The 17,197-nt window shown below is 45.2% G+C and overlaps 2 protein-coding genes across 5 annotated transcripts in view; one reads left to right on the forward strand and one right to left on the reverse strand.

Annotated features, from left to right (window-relative positions):
• The window catches only part of WDFY4 (WDFY family member 4), a 297,123-nt gene that overhangs the window by 234,169 nt on the left and 45,757 nt on the right, over positions 1–17,197 (forward strand). The gene's annotated exons all lie outside the window — the stretch shown is intronic.
• LRRC18 (leucine rich repeat containing 18) overlaps positions 1–17,197 on the reverse strand; it is a 29,474-nt gene that overhangs the window by 10,534 nt on the left and 1,743 nt on the right. Inside the window, 1 exon segment of the mRNA XM_045437997.1 lies at positions 14,885–14,983. The gene's annotated coding sequence lies outside the window, so the exon portion shown is untranslated.

Below are 17,197 nucleotides of genomic sequence, written 5' to 3' on the forward strand. Positions count from 1 at the left end.
ACAGAAATAGAACCACACAAATATGGCCAATATTGTCCATTGATTTTTGACAAAAGTTCAAAGGAAATTCAATGGAGAGGCAATGAACTTTCCAATAAATGGTGTTAGAACAATTAGTCACTCAAAATAAAAAAAAAAAAAATTGAATCTCAAACTATTGAAATTAATTCAAATGAACTCAAATTGGATCACAGATATGAATGTAAAGTATAAATCCATGAAACTTTTAAAAGAAAACATATAAGAAAATCTTCATAAGCTTGAGTTAGGCAAAAGTGCAATCCATTAAAAAAATAAAATACTGACAAATTGGACTTCCACAAAAAATTATTGCGCTCTTAAAAAATTTGAGAATAAAAAGACAAGCTACAGAATGGAAGAAAACATTTGCAAAATACATGTCCAACAAAAGGACTATCATCTAGAATCTATAAAGAACCCAAGATCAACAGTAAGAAGACAAACAATACAATAAAAATAAAATTCCCAAGAGATTTAACAGGACTTTTCACCATAGAAGTTATGTAGTTGGTAAATAAACCCACAAGAGGTTGCTCAACATCATTAGTAACTAGGAAAATGCCAGTTATAATCACAAACAGATACCACTGCACAGTTATTAGAATTTCTAAAATAAAAAACAAAATGAAACATAAAAAGCTATATAGTACAAAGATTTGGTGAGGATATAGGACAACCAGAGCACTCCTGCATTGCTAATGGGAATTCAAAATGTTACTCTGAGAAACAGTTTGGCAATTTCTTATAAAATTAATTGTATACTTATCCTATGACCCAGCGTTTCCCTGACCAGATAATTACCCTAGAAAAACAAAAATTCAGGTTCACACAAAAACTTTTCCATGTGTGTTTAAGGCTACTCTATTCATAATTGCCAAAACCAGAAGAAAACAACACAAAGGCCTTTCAGTGAGCGGATAAAGAAATTGTGGCATATCCTTATTATGGAACACTGTTAAACATAAAGAAGACAAATCTATTGATACATGGGACAACTTGGATGAATCTGAAAAGCATGTTGCTGAATAAAAGAAGCCAATCTTAAATGCTTATATAATGAATAATTCCATTTATACGGCATTCTGGAAAAGCCACAATGATAGTACAGAAAACAGATGAGTGGTTGCCAGGGATCAGGGGCGGGCAAGGTTTGACTACAAGGGAGCAGCAGGAAGGAGTCTTCTCGGGTGCTGGAACTGCCTGTATCCTGACTGGTGCTTATGGGAATGAAGCTTGTTCACCTAGAGATTTCCAGAACCCAGAGAACTGTGTGCTAAAAAAAGGAAATTTTACAGGTTTTTTTTTAAACTTAAAAAGATTTAGGACTCCATATTCTCTTTCTGTCCTTTTCACTGTGGCTGCTTGCTTAGCCTGGTTTTGGACTAAAAGTCTGTGACTTTTTATGCCCCCACTTAGCCCTGTCTTGCCCAGTAAAAGGCATCCAAATGTGTACCATGTGGCATTGCTACGGTACATGTGCATATCCCCACAGGGAACAGCAATGCATGAGGCACATGTCAGAAAAACTGCCCTACTGCACTTGAGTTGAAATCCCAATTTAAAAAAAGGTGGGCCGGGGTGCCTGAGTGGCTCAGTCAGTTAAGTGTCTGGCTTTGGCTTAGGTCACAATCTTGTAGTTTGTGGGTTCGAGCCCTGCATCAGGCTCTGTGCTGACAGTTGGGAGCCTGGAGCCTGCTTTGGATTCTCTCTCTCTCTCTCTCTCTCTCTCTCTCTCTCTCTCTTAAAAACGAATAAACAGTTAAAAAATTTTAAAAAAGATTGACGAAGAGCAAGGGATCCTGTGTTCTCATCTTAATGCTTATTAATTGCTTTCCACATTACAATGTTGTTAGATTTAGCAAATAAAATTACAAATTCCCAGGTAAATTTGAGCTTCAGATAAACAACAGAACATTTTTAGTATACATGTGCCCCACACATTGCATAGTTTTGTATTTTATTGAGCAATTCTGTCACATGGGTCTGAACAAATAGTAAAGTTTCCTTTGTTCATGATCCTTGTATTAGTTCTTTGGGACCAATTTAAGCTAAATCCATGTGCTTATTCCTGCATTCATTCATCCATCCATTCATTCATCCACTCATTGAGTAAGTATATTGAGAGCTGTTATGTGACAAAGCTCTGTGTTACACAAGTGAGCAAAAAACAGGGCCAGTCCCCAAGCTCAAAGAGCTAAAATCTAGATTGCTACTGATTCTGACCACCTGATTCTCCTGAGCTCTCCAAAGTCTGGGCTGTCTTTTGTATTTCTTATATTCAAGATAAAGTTCAGCTCAGAAAGGCTGAACACAATAAGCATGTGCTAGAGGGGCCCTGGATGAGAAGGATGCTTCCAGTAGACTGAAGATCCACCCAGGTGAGCCCCGTTAAGCCTGCTCCCCAGAGCCCATCCACACCCTGGTAAGAAGCCCTCCATCTCTGATGAGTGATGGGAAGGGAACAGCACGGAGCTGCCCACAGAGCACTTCTCCATTAAGGACTACTCCAACAGGCCCTTTGGCTCTGAGCCTGCCCATTAATTACCCGCAAAGCAAAGCAGGGGCTAGATAATGCACTGTACCTCCTCCCTGGTACATCTGGGTCCCCAGATGGCCCCAGGCCAGGTGAAACGTGATCAGCCCCCACCACCTTCACACTTTTCCTCAGGGCCACCCTACCTGGCTGGGTCCCTTGCTCTTGGTTATGAAGAGCAGGTGTATTATATTGCTCAAGGCCCATCCTGACCCCCTATGCTGCTGAGTGCCCCTAGAAGCAGACCAGTGCAGGAAGACCTGCAAAGACCCCAAAGACCAGGAATATATGCCTTCTCTCATTCAACTTGGAAAGGTCAGCATCCTGCCCAGTTCTTCCCATTGAGCAGGATAGTAAGTATTGGCAAAAGAAGTGCAAAACTCATGATCTTTTGATTCAACTAAAACTGGTTAGATGGTCTGATGTTATCAATTCACAGAATCCTCTAATGTCAGAGTGAGACCAACAACCCACACAAGGGAAGCTGGAAATCAGAAAAAGAGATAGAAGTTGATAGATAGATGGAGAGATAGATGGATGGATGGGCAGACAGACAGATGAATGGATGGATAGATGAGTAATCTATTTCATATCATACGAATAGCTGAGAAGCCTAATACAAAACATTTTTCAAGGTACTGAGTCTTTTTATCTTGAACAATTGGTTTTTGTACTTTGGAAAAACTGGACCAGTTGGTTGACTCTAATTTTTAATTAATTTTTCTATCTAGTCATTGTGAATCAAACAGCATGGTGGGACACCCCATGGATATCTAAATTAAAAATGTAACGGCAACCTATATTTTAATACCATCAAAATACTTGCGGGCATTTTTCAGTTGTAAGGTTGTTATCATCACTATGATAATAGAATTTATCTTGTGCTTCGCACTCATGTGTCTTTATATTTGTAATTAAGACTGATTTTGTATACATTTGATATCTTTAACATCCTGCTAATGTGATCTCACAATAATTATTTCGCTCTTTTGACTAATGCATTGAGATACAGGAAAGACGCACTGTAGAACTGAAACCCCCACACCCTGCCATTTCATAGCCAGTATTGGAACTAACTTCACAGCAAGTTTCATACTGTATGGGTGAGAAATTTCTTGCTTGCGGGCCATCTCTTAAGGGGAAGTGGTGTGAACCTCCTTCAATAAAATCACTCACGCCAGAGGCATTGCATTTATTTTCTCTCCTGAGTCTCGGAAGACCCATTCACTAGGCACGCAAGAGGCCAGCCTCACTTCTGCCGTGACTTTCCACGTATCTTCAAATCATTCCCTGTCGCCTCCACCCCTTCCTAAAATGTGCTGTACCTTCTCATAAGCAGCCATGTGGCAGATGAAGATGTGGGGGGTCACTGTGGGGGCGTCTGTGGAGTGCATCTGTCTGGAACCTCTAGCCAGGTCTCTAAAATAGGCACTAATGTTTGACTCAGGTGTAATTTTCACCGGGGGAAAAGAATTGCCATTTTGTCTAATGCCCATTCTGGGCCAGGATCTGTGTGCTCCCTCTACCCGTTTTACAGAGTTAGCTGGTCCAAAGTAACTACTGGGGACACGCTGCTGGGCCCTTCCTATATCTACACAGCAACTATGCCAAGTATCATTCTGAGTTTGAAAATAAGAGAACCGAGGCTCAGAGAAGTCAGGTGTCTTCCCCAAGGTAACACAGACAACACAGCACAGCCAAAGCAAACCTAGATTTGTCTGATACCAAAGCTTATGATCTTTGTGCTACGCTATCCTGCCTTTCTTCTCTCTCTTCTGCTGCCTTTGCTCTAGCAGTAAGAATTGCTTATCCTTGGTGGCGGGCGGGGGTGGGGGTGGGGGGGTGGGGACACATTGCCAGCCCTCTGACTCCAAGGAGAAGAAGACATTTTGGAATCCTAGCACTCCCGGGGCAAAAGACACCTGTACCAGAAATTAAAGCTGCTTGCCCCTCACGTCCCCCAAAAGGTGTGCTGCTGGTTTGGGTCACCTATGGGGTCTCTGATGTAGGGACGAAGATATGTCACAGAGTCGCAGACTCTGGGTGGCCAGACATTCACTTAGGCCCATTCTGACTTGGCATGGGTTAGCCAGGGAAGTGCAATGCAGCAGGATTAATCTGCAAGCAGCTTAAGGGGAACGGAGTGGACTCCCCAGTTGAAGTAGCTGACCAAACTTTGGCCAAAGTCCCTGCCAGGTCAATAACGCAGATGTCCCACTGACCTTTTGGAGGCACCACATGCAAATTGGGGTCCCCAAAGAAACCATTTCAGGCCATTGCCTGCTCACTGTATTGGCCAGGGACTAATGTGCAGGGTGTTCGTTCTCCTAGATACATACATGGATGTGTATCTCTGAATAAGATGAATTTTAAAGGTATTGTAATAGCATTAGTGGAGTCATTTAACTGTTAAGAGCTTGGAGATTGACGATGAGAGAGAGAGAGAGAGAGAGAGAGAGTTTAAAGGGTACACATATGCCACCACAGTTTACCTAATAGGCATGTGCCCCCAAGCAGGTGATGGAGATGGGAATCTGTTGTCCCTCAGCTGTGATAGTCCCCCAGCACCCCCTCAGTGTGAGCTTCTTGCCACCCTGAATTTGTCAGGAACGTAAAGATAAAGGTTTTCATCCAGCATGGTCTGGAAACAACCCACCACATTCCTGGGTGCTCACCACAATTTGGGGCCCTCTTCTGCCCTGGTGGGGGAGCTGCTGGCTGTGTAGGGGCCCCGAGAGACTGTATGCAGACCACCAGAAGTTTGATTTTCACCATGTGGGCTCACTAAAATCTAACCCCTGTAACATGCACGCCTGACATTCCCAGACAGGAGGCCATCTCCATGTGTTGATCACATGATGCTGTCCACCCCTCCACCCCTCCCCACACTCGTGCTGAGCCCTTAGAGGCACATCATGCCTTCTCCTCCACCAAACGACCTCCCATTTGCCATTCCATTCAGTCCTCACTACTCTCCTTTGGGGTGGGACTATTCCTCCTACCCTGAGATAAGGACGCTGTGGGGCAGAGTGGGGCATGAAGTATTTTATCCAAGCTCAAACGGCTCCCCTTTACCCAGGCTTCTGGGTGGAGTGTTCTTTCCATGACATCAGGGCTGCAGCAAACAGAGTGTCTGTGTGGAAGTTATCAAGTTCACCTCATGTGGCAGTTATCTGGTTAATCTGATCAACGCAGCTCTAAGTATCTTACTGGGATATTACGCACGTGTAGCTTTGTCTACCCTTAATATTATTTACTTCTTTGTCCTTAGCAACAGCGAGGCTCTGTACATGTGCTGCCTGGGAAGTCGTTATCTGTCAAACTGCCCCCTTCCCCTGGCGGATAATAAGAATTCAACTTTTATTTGGAGCAAAAGTTCCCAGGGGGTCACATGGCCCAATAACAAAAGATTATGATTTCTTATTGGTTTAATAGCATCTATTTTGTAATTCTGAATGTACTCTGTTTTAATTGGATTTGTTAAAGGAACAAAAGGGAATAGGCGCCTTACAATTAAAATAAAATATTAAGATTATTAGTTTAACAGACTAGAAATGCCTTGTTCATCAACTAACACATTCAAAACGCACAAACCGACCTCCCCACCCAGGAAAGCAGAGGAACCAGTGAGTCCTGGCACCTCGAAACCTCAAGAGACGAGTCTGAATTCAATTTCAGCCAATGTGGTTTAAATACTGCTGTGGCCACATAGCAGGTATTGCATTTTCTCCTCACAGCCTCGGCCTCCCTTGCAGATAAGGACGTGGGCTCAGAAAAGCGGCCTGGAAGGATGAAAAGGACAGGGGCTTTGGACCCCCATGGGTGGCCGCCCATCTCCCCATTTACCTTCCAGGTGACCTCGACCAGTCTCTTGAGCCTCACTGAGCTTCAGCTCCCACTTCTGTGAATAAGATGTTAAAAATGGCTGCTTCTGAAGGTGGGGTGAGGGTGAGTGAGCCTTGGAGGCGTATGTTGTGGCTTTGCATGTTGGGGGAGAGGGGATTAGTGGCGTGATGAGGACAGCCTCACTGATCAACAGTGGAGTCATGCTTCACAGCCCAGTGTCCTTACTGGGATCCCTGCCTACCCAGGTGCAGACTTCAGATGACTTTCTCCTGCAGCACAAGGAGACATACATAGCTCCTTGAGGCACAGGCCCCCCAGGGTCGCAGAGATGGGGGGTAGTTCTCCTCAACTGCCCTGTGTGTGTGCATTTCTTCTGTACCCCATCTGGCCCCAGGGAGGACTTGCTGAGGGGTGAACAATGGCACAGACCCCGTAATCACTGGCAGGTAGCCTGGTGTGGTGCCTCCGTCTGCTATAGGAAAGCCCCTAGCTCCAAGGGGGCTACAGATGCCCCCATGTGAAGCTGTGAGATTCTTCAAAGGAAAGCCCTGAAGATCGACCATAAGGGAGCAGTTGAACTTCCCATGGCCCTTTTGGATTCATTTATTCATTAACAGTATGTACTGGACAACTGCCATGGACGAGGTGTGGTTTTATACAGCAAGCAGAGTGAAGAAGGAGATGAACAAAAGCAAAGAGGCACACAATGCCAGGTGGCCATGAGTGCTTGGAGAAGAAAGAGTCGGGACAAAAGAGGCAGAGATGTTCCTAGGGGAGACATACACTTCTGGGGACAGTAACCAGGAAGGGCCTCTTTGAGGAGAAAACATTTGGGCAGAGACTGAAGGAAGTGAGGATCCAGGGAGATGGGGAGAGTATTTTGGATAGAGAAAACATCAGATGGAAAGGCCCTGTGGCAGAGGGAAGGCAACAGATAAGCAGAGGGGAGAAGGAGGGGAGAAGATGGAAGGAAGGAAGGAAATAGAGGAGGCAAGGTGGGAGGGAGGGAGAGGAGAAAGGAAGGCAGGCAGACCAGAGGCACAAAAACAAAATCAGCCAAAAAGAATGAGAGCAGATAGGATATGGCTCATTTTCCAAATTATACTCTAGCTGTTTTGAGAAAAACCCTGAGGCCTGTCAAACTAAAGAAAGAAGGCCAGTGCCTACACTTCCCCCAGGGTGATCACAGACAAGCCCGTGTCCTCTCTAATTTCTACCTGATACAGAAGGAAATGCAGCCTCCCGGCTGGCATCACCCACAGTGTTATCCTGGGCTGGTACCTCGCCGTGGAGTGTGGGCCCTCAGATAGGGCCGGGGGTCCATCAGGAAGCTACCATGTGCAGGACCCCACTGAGTGGGGGCACCAGGGGACAGTGGAAATAAACCAGATGTGGCAGAGGGTTGACCAGGCTGGATTTGAACCGTGTCTGCCATGGGTTCCCTGGAGAGGAGAGCCAAGTCACTTGCCTTTTCTCTGTCTACACTTGATACCTTGGTGATGTCACTGAGTCTCATTGCTTTAAATACATGACTCCCCAGTGTTTGTTTCTTACCTAGACTTCACCCTCGATCCTGGACTTACATATCCTTCTTTCTGCCTGCTTAGCATTTCTACTTGGACGGTGTAAAGACACTGAAATACACTGTGTCCAAAACCAAGCTCGCTGTCAACCCGCTGCACCCATAGCCTTCTCTGACCAGGCTGTCAGCAACAGCATCTTGTGTGTCAGGCACCAAACTGTGGCCCCATGCTCAGTACCCCTTTCCTCTTATACACCATGTTCAGTCCATCGGGAAATCCTGTGAACTCTGTGCTCAAAGTAGATCCAGAATCCTACCATTTCTCACCACCTGCCCAAGAGCCACCCTGGGCTGAGTCCCTACCGTTTGCCACTGGCCATTTGCAGTGGCTTCCTACCTTGTTTTCCTGCACCTGTGCAATCTCTTCTCAACACATCAGCCAGGGGACTTCTTTTACCACAGCCGCCATGTTACTCCTTGGCTCCAGATCCAGATCCAGAATCCTACCATTTCTCACCACCTGCCCAAGAGCCACCTTGGGCTGAGTCCCTACCGTTTGCCACTGGCCATTTGCAGTGGCTTCCTACCTTGTTTTCCTGCACCTGTGCAATCTCTTCTCAACACATCAGCCAGGGGACTTCTTTTACCACAGCCGCCATGTTACTCCTTGGCTCCAGATCCAGATCCAGAATCCTACCATTTCTCACCACCTGCCCAAGAGCCACCCTGGGCTGAGTCCCTACCGTTTGCCACTGGCCATTTGCAGTGGCTTCCTACCTTGTTTTCCTGCACCTATGCAATCTCTTCTCAACACATCAGCCAGGGGACTTCTTTTACCACAGCCGCCATGTTACTCCTTGGCTCACAGCCCTCTAGTGACTCCTGTTTCACCCAAGTAAGGGCTGGAGACCTTCTAGTGGCCCCATGGCCTGACCCACTGCCTCTCTGAGGGACTCCCCACCACTCGCCCCCATGCTTACTCCATATCCACCACCCAGCCCGGCCATTCCTCTGACTGCCCCACAATTCTCCTCTATAGCCTTTGTTCCAGCTGCTCCATTATTCTGGAAGGTTCTTCTCTCAGGTATTTAGTGGACTGACCTGTTGATCTTCTTCAAGGTTTTGGGTAAATTCTAGCTTTTCAATTCAACCTTTCTGATCCCCCAGTGAATGATGCAAACTAAGCCCCAACATGCATGGATCCTTCTTGCTCTGCAATACTTTTTTTTTTTTTGAGGTTTATTTATTTATTTTGAGACAGAGAGTGCATGCGCAAGTCGGGGAGGGGAAGAGAGAGAATCCCAAAAAGGCTCTGAGCTGTCAGCACAGAGCCCAACGTGGGGCTCAAACTCACAAATCGTGAGATCATGACCTGAGCCAAAGTCAGACACAACCGACTGAGCTACCCAGGGACACCTGCTGCACTTTCTTCCATAACACTTAACACCTAAATATATTTTATGGTAGACTTACTTATTAAGCTTATTTTTATTGCCTGTCCCTTGCTCTCCTCCCTCACTAGACTCTAAATTCCCAGTGCTTGGCAGACAGGAGGCCCTCAGTCAGTATTGGTTGAATGAATGAATTGTAGTGCTTAACAAGGTCGTTCCAGTTCCCTTGACCTCAGAAAGGGGTCAGCTTCGTCCCAGATTCCACAGCTTGTAACAGCTGCTATGTAATCCTCTTGACCCACTGTTTTTCCACCTACTTTGAAAGGACTTCTAGAACATGCAGACTATTTTTTAAGGGAGAAGTCTACAGGGGAAAGATGTTACTTTCACACCAAATATTTATTAGTCACCAAGTGTGTACCCAGCCCTGGGTGGGGCACACTTGAAGATAGGAAGGCTTTCCAAATAGCTGCATACAATGGCGTGATCAACTTTTTGGCTGTGAGATTAAGTGTGCAGGGAGACTGGAAAGCGGGTTAGTAGTACAGCAAATGAAATTTTAATTGGGTTAGGTCAAAGAGAAAGAAAAGCTTCTAAAAGTAGGAATGAACACATGCAAAGGTAGAGCAATGGAATCAAGCAGGAGGTCTGAGGAGATGGGGCTGACCATCCCGGAAGGGATGGGCCCCCCGGCTAGCCAGGAAGCACAGATGCCGCTTCTAAGCATTTCCCTTCAAGAAATACAAACAAAACATTCTGTATAAATATGTTTATGGCAGTGCCACTTAAAATAATAAAAACAAGTGGACACAATCCACATATCTAACAATGGACAACTGATTAAATAATTACTATGCAGTCATAGAATGAAACGGATACTCAACAGTAACTAAAACAAAACAAAAACATCATTTTTCAGAAATGCTGAAAGGAAATCTTTTGAGATATAATGTTATGAAGAACACGTTACATGCACATATTACATCAGCGCTCTCAGGAGCATGCATGCAAGCCCACAGAGAAAAAGTTGGAAGAACATCCAAATATTAGCAAGAATGCCCTCTGGGTATTATGGTATCGGGTTATTTTTACTTCCTTAAATGCCTGGGTAGTTTCCAAATTATCTGCAAGATTCTGTATCTACAGAATCTATTTCTAATTAAGAAAGTTACAAACACATTCACCCACACTCACACACACACACACACACACACACACTTTTCAATCGCATGAGTTCTGTAAAACCACTCATATCACCCTATTTAAAATAGACGTGTGTGTGTGTGTGTGCAAGAAAGATTTTTAAATATTGAGCATATTTGAATCAAAGAGGAAAATCTGAGAAAATATTCCCCAGACAAAGACAAGGAGGGACCACATATACAGAGAGCCACGGTTTTGGGGGTGGACCAGCCTGGCTCACATCCTGAATTCCTGCTTCCTCCTAATGTGTAAGAGAAGCCATAGTCCTTCTCTGAGCCTCGGTCTCCTCAGGTAGAGTGGGGCAATGTGAAGATTGCGTAGGAGGAAAAGGCCGGGGTGTGACAGGTGCCTAGTGAATGGGAACCTTGGTGATGGATGGTGATGGTGTCGCTTGTGAGTTGAGAGCCCCTATTTGCCTGGTGGCAGTTGCAGATGGAGGTGGGGGAGCACCGAAAAGCGCCCCACCACCTGCAGACATACGACTTAAGCGGGAGGCGGAGAGCCCAGTTTCCAGGCAGCCCCATGCTTGGCCATGCTGACAGTGGTGGTGGAGGAGGGGCAGGGGGAGGGAGCCATTCTTGTTCCCTCCAGAGATGTTCCCTCAGAGCCAGCAAGCCCTCCACTGCCCTGAAAACCCTGATCAAGCACAGATGAGCGTGATATAAAAACCACATGGCCTTTTATGTGTTGGTGGCCCAAACTATGATGCGATGTAGGGGAGGATATTTATTTAAAAAGTGGCTAACTTTTCTCCATCCAGAGGGGGAGGCCACTGGAAAGATCAGGGTCTAATTTTTAAAGGGATGCTGAGGTTAAAGGGTGCCAAAGGGTGGTTTGGGGCTCATGGCTTGCATGTTAGGCACCAGTCTTTCAAAAATGCTGTGGCTTCTAATCTTATTTTTTTCTATAGAAATATTTCCTGAATTCAGATTTCCCACTCCTCCTTGAGTCTTTATTGGGCTTGCTTGAAATTATTACTGAAGTATTCCGCACTGTCACCCCTTTTCTGACTTTAGGCAGATAGAGATAACTTGCTGGAAATGGTAGGAAGAATGGCCATAATGACAGCCAGCAGCACTTGGTTTAGGGTGGGGCAGCTCTTTGGCATTTTCCAGATAGGGATGGTGCCCGGGTGGGAGCCATTTTGTCTGTTCCCTTCCTGTCGTGTATAAAGGTACTTAATAGAAGGCAGGCGCTAATAGAAGCAGGGACCACAGAGGCTTTGAGGCCATTAGAACTGGGCTCCACCCCATCTTTACCGCCAGCCTGGTTTTAATCATGAGCTCAGTTTACTGGTCAGCAAAACGGGTCAGAAAATTGTAGGTTGTTTTGAAAAGTAAATGTGGGGATGAGTATACATTGAGTGGCCAGTGTGGAGCAAATGCTAAGTGCCTTTATGATGATAAATACTGTTAGATCTACCAGACAGCACTGTAGTGATTGCTTCTCTCCACTGAGTAGCCCTAGGACACTCCCCACTAGTCATCAATACCAGGTTTAAGACTTGCAGACCGATATTTGCAGATTCCCAAGGACAAAAGCCTTTGCGACCTTTTAAACACAAATGATTAATGACAATACTAATAACAAAAGAAAAAACATAGCAACAATTAGAAGATACAATTATACCTTTGTCCACTTTTAACCTCTAGAGCCTGCTACAGCCCAAGCTACTCACTTGCCCATTCATTCATGCATTCATTCAACACTTGTATTTGAGTCATTCTATAGGTCAAGGTCAGGTTGGAAGATACACAGTGAACAAGGCAGACATTGCTGTGTTTCTCATGAAATGACGATTTTCGGAGAAAGCAGGTCAATCGATAAAAACAACACAAAACCAAAAAGACTCGAGCTCAGTTCAGTTGGTGTAGATGTTCTGCAAAAAATCAAAACTGGTAGATGTCAAAGGGAATGCCAAGGGTCGGGAAGAGAATATTGGGGAGGAGGTGGCCAAATTTAGACTGAGAAGGTCGGGGAAGTCATCTCAGGTGACATTTGAGGTGACACTCGATGAAGTCACATGGGAGGATTTGGAGAAGAGTACCGCAGAAAAGGTGCACTAGGTGCAAAGTCCTATGGGGGGGGGGGGTTGCTTGTGGTGTTTAAGAGAAAGGAGAAGCCAAGGGGGCTGGAGTAGGGACAGAAAGAAGGTGCAAGATAACGACAGAGAGCTGGCCAGGGGCTGCAGGGCTGCATGAGGTGGAGCATGTGAAGTTTAGAGGCGTCACCCCGGCTGCTGGGAAGTCTGCAGAGGTAGGGAGGGAAGAGTAGACAAAGACAGCCACTTGCAAGCAGGAGAAGAAGGTGGTGTGCACCAAGGGGGTGGGCAGGAGGAGGACGGTGCATATTCGCCATATGTGGTGGGAACAGAACCAATGGAAGGGTCTTCTGGGTCGCCTACGTGGGTCAAAGAGAAAAGGCAAGAGCAGGCTGGCATTTTGTATACATGTTTCTATACGTGTTGAGTGCTTATTTTATGTCCAAGGGCATCACATGTATTGTCTCATTTAATCCACCCATCCCACTTTACCGAGAAAGCACCCCGTGAGCCTCCAGAGCATGTCCCCTGTCACAGTCACATGCTGGTCAAGCAGAGCCAGCATCTGCTCAGTTTTCTTGTCTGAGGTCCGAACTGCCATTTGGCTTTTCCCTGGAAGTTTGATTTGACAACATCCTATGATAAATTTGGCCCTCTGGGCTGACAAGAAAGCTGCTGACTCATCGTATTTTCCAGACACTAGCCTAAACTGAGCTGGAATCTGAGGGGACTTTCACTGCACTGAGGTTAAGCCCCATCCTTAAGACTCACTCCTCACAGCAAAGAAAGCATGTGCGTGTTACCAGACCCAGCTCTGGGGGCCGAGATGAGATCTATGATGTAGACTGGCAGGAAATTGGAGGTTGGCAATGAACCGAATTGGCCATGGACGGAAAGCTGGCGATGGATGATGTGGCAGGGGAACCCGCCATGCCTGTTTGGAGGGGGGCATGTTTCAGTGCACACCTTGTGTTCTAGGGACACCAGGAACCAGGAAACATCACCTAGTTTGGCTTTCCCATCGCCCAGGTGATGGGTGGATGGAGAAAGCACGCCCACCTCTCGTCAGCAACAGTAGGAGAACCTAGGATCCCCAAGAGGAAATTGAAGCCACCAAGCACTAGGCCCTAAAAATTGGTCTCTAGACAACCGTGGGGGTTCAGGTGCTTTGCAGAGTGGGCAGTGGCTGTCTCAGTACCTCCCTTCTCCTCTGCAGGCTGAGGCTCAAGCCCAGAAAGCATATGAGTCACCCTGGCTTGGAGACCAGTCGCAGCTCTGTCTCTCCCTAGATATGTGACTTTGTACACATTTCCTAACCTTTCTGACTCCCCGTTTTATCCCAAGGAGTCAGCGTTCAGTACTTGGTTCACATAACATCACATACGGTTCATAAATGTATTGAGAGCCTACTATGTGCCAGACCCTTTGCAAAGCAACGACACTGCACAGTTTTTAACACATTTGAAGTTTCTGCTTTCAGATTGTGTGTATGGATTATATTGACCACCAACTACGGGCCAGACATTTTACAGATATCCTAAGGAATTCTTACAACCACCTGATGCACTGATCTTCATCTCCATGGGACATACGTGGGACTAAGGCTCAGAGAGGCCAAGTAGCCTGTCCAAAGTCACCAACCTTTTCCCATTTACGACATAAGGAATGTGTTCTAGTGTGTTCCTTGAAGAGTCTCTCCTCGAAAGGCCCAGCCCCACCTAGGACTTTACTTGTTAATGGATCCCAGTGTTCAGGATAACTTGTGGCAAGGGTTTGCCTCCAGACTTTTCAAAAGATGGATTGTGCTCCCAAAGCTAGCACAGTCAGCAGTAATCAGGTTCCAGCCTCATGAGTGAAGAGAACCCCCACCGCAGTTTCTTTGAGGGGTCAGTCACCGGTTGGGTTCAGAAGCAGTTCAAACACTAGTCTCCCCTGCTTGTAGGAGCAGCAAATTTTACCTTCTCATTTCAGACTCAGACTTTGGCAAGAGACCCGAGCATGACTCCAAAGGCCCAGACTCACACACTGACCTAACCAAGTTGAGCCATGGCCCCAGGCACCCAAGAAAGCCCTGCTGGGTCCCCATCTGGGTCCCCTACTAGCTGCCCTTCCTGCCTGGGGCTCAGGGCCAGCTTCCTCCTCTTCTAAATAATGAATTAGCTCGCGTCTGGGGTTTGTAAATAAAGCATACCTACCGGGAGAACCGGCCATTTCCAAAGTTGCTTACTCAAAGGAGGAAAGCAAAAAGCAGAGTTTGAAGCCGTGGGTTGTTGGGCAAAGTTCAAGTAAATCGATAAATGCAGGGCCATCACCAGAGAAAAACTTACCCTGTTCATGCCAGTTCCTCCTCCTCAACTGTGAAACTTTGTCACCAGGCAACAGGAGACCCGGGACCTGGAGTTAATTAGCATAATCTTGAGGCCAGCCTGCAAAGTGGGAACACAATAGCTGAAACCAGACACCCCAAACTTCCAGGCCAGCTAGCTGCCCCAGAGGGACCCTGGCCTGCCTGGGGCTTTCCTCCTGGCCTCCCCCAGCAGCGCATGGGCCTTGGGGCACTTAGTTACCAGGCCGAGCAGGCTGTCCATGGCCATTCCCGGGAAGTGGCTGTCCCTGCTAACAGGGAACAAAAGCCATGTTTGCCTCTTTTAAGGGACAAATAATCTTACTTTTATATAAAGCATTGAGTGAGTCCCATGAAATACCATTTGATTTCCTTGTTGTTTGTCCAAATAGCTTTTCCAGCTCTTTGATTTGTGAGAGAGCGATCTTTTCCCTGTTTACTTGAATTTAATTAGTTCTTGTAGTTTTCTTTTTGTGCCCTTTTTACACTATTAAGTTACAACGACCATGCTCGGAAAAACCATACAATCCTATAGTCACTTTTTCCTCTATTAATATTACATCAAAGGCTGATGTGTAATTTCTAAAGTCTACCTTTCGACTGAATGTGGAAATACTGAATCTAGTGGACTTTGCTTTTCCTGTTGTTTCCGGCTTGGCACTATTGTGAATAAGGTTGCAATGAATGTATTTGTACATTTATAATCTTTTTGTTTGTTTTTTCTTTAAATCACATTCCCAGAAATTGAGAAAATTGGCAACAAGTTTAAATATGAAAACTATTATGCAAATAATAACATTGTAGAAAAATTTGAAGATGCATACATAGAAATAAAGAAATAAACATCCTCTAAATTGCGCTACCCAAAAAAAGTTAAGAAATAAAGAAAATAATTAACAAATAAAAAAATTGAAATGCAAAATTAATCCAACCACTATGCATTTTGAAAAGTACAAAAAAGCAAAAAAAACAGTTTAAAATAAAAATACAGTTAGCCACAAAAACTGTAAATAGATGGATACCACCACTGTTTTGTTTACTGAAAAACCAAAAGAAAAAAGATCATTTACTTTAGACGATAAATGGGTTTAAAATAATTATCAAATGCAGATAAGTAGAAAATTAAAAATTACCTGAAGTTCTGCTACTCAGTGTATTTCCAGTTAGATTATTCGTAAAAGGACCTCATTTAAGTTAGAAAATAAATAATATGAAAATCATAAAACACAGATAAGCAAAAACAAAATCAATATTTCTTTTAAATTTTTAACATTTATTCATTTTCGAGAGACAGAAGGAGACCGAGCATGAGTGGGGGACGGGCAGAGAGAAAGGGAGACCGAATCCAAAGCAGGCTCCAGGCTCTGAGCTGTCAGCACAGAGCCCGATGCGGGGCTGGAACCCACGCTCCGCGAGATCATGACCTGAGCTGAAGCCAGACACTTAACCGAATGAGCTACCCGGGCGCCCCAAAATCAATATTTTAAGGAAGAAAATACAGAAGGAGATGAATACATTTTAAAATGCAGATTTGTAAAACCTTATGAAAGTAAAACCGCTCAATTTCAGCATCTCGAGGTAACTTCTGTTGGATATGCTTCCACTTTTAATACACGTACAGCTTCATGTTTATGCCATGGGTATGCAGTAATAACTTGGCTACCTTGCTAATGCTTACATTTTTAACTTCAAATTACACAAATTACTGGTTTTTCAGGTAAATGCCTTCTAAGTCAGCCAGAACTAAGGCTTTTGTTGTTATTGCTTTTTGGTTACTTTTGTTTTCTTTTCCCCTTCAGAGGAAAGAGCTTGTCTTCCGAGTCAGGGCCCTGGGTCAAGGTCTGATCCCGGCAGTGTGTCGGGTATTCACGGGACCTGCTCCGTGCCCGCTTGGGGTGGCTCCAGCAAGCTGTCACGAACTCCCCCTAGTCTGCAGGCTACTCCCTCACTGCACACGTCCATTCTTCATCTGTAAATGGAAGCAATGTCTACTACATGGGGTCTTTGTGGAAATTAGACAACGGGTAAAACGTCTTTGCAATCTGTAATGCGTTTGACAGTTATTGGTATTTTTAGGTCTGTGGGTGAAGGGGGTGGGAGATACAGGCTTCCACTTATGGAAAGAATAAGTCACGAGAATAAAAGGCACAATGTAGGGAACCCAGTCAATGGCATTGTACTAGCGTTGTATGGGGTCGGACGGCAGCCACACATGTGGCATAACGTATACAGATGTTGAATCACTATGTTGTACCCCTGAAACTAACATAACATCATGTGTCAACTATATTCAAAT

The sequence above is a fragment of the Leopardus geoffroyi genome, chromosome D2 (assembly GCF_018350155.1).
Source record: "Leopardus geoffroyi isolate Oge1 chromosome D2, O.geoffroyi_Oge1_pat1.0, whole genome shotgun sequence".
Taxonomy (NCBI): Eukaryota; Metazoa; Chordata; class Mammalia; order Carnivora; family Felidae; genus Leopardus; species Leopardus geoffroyi.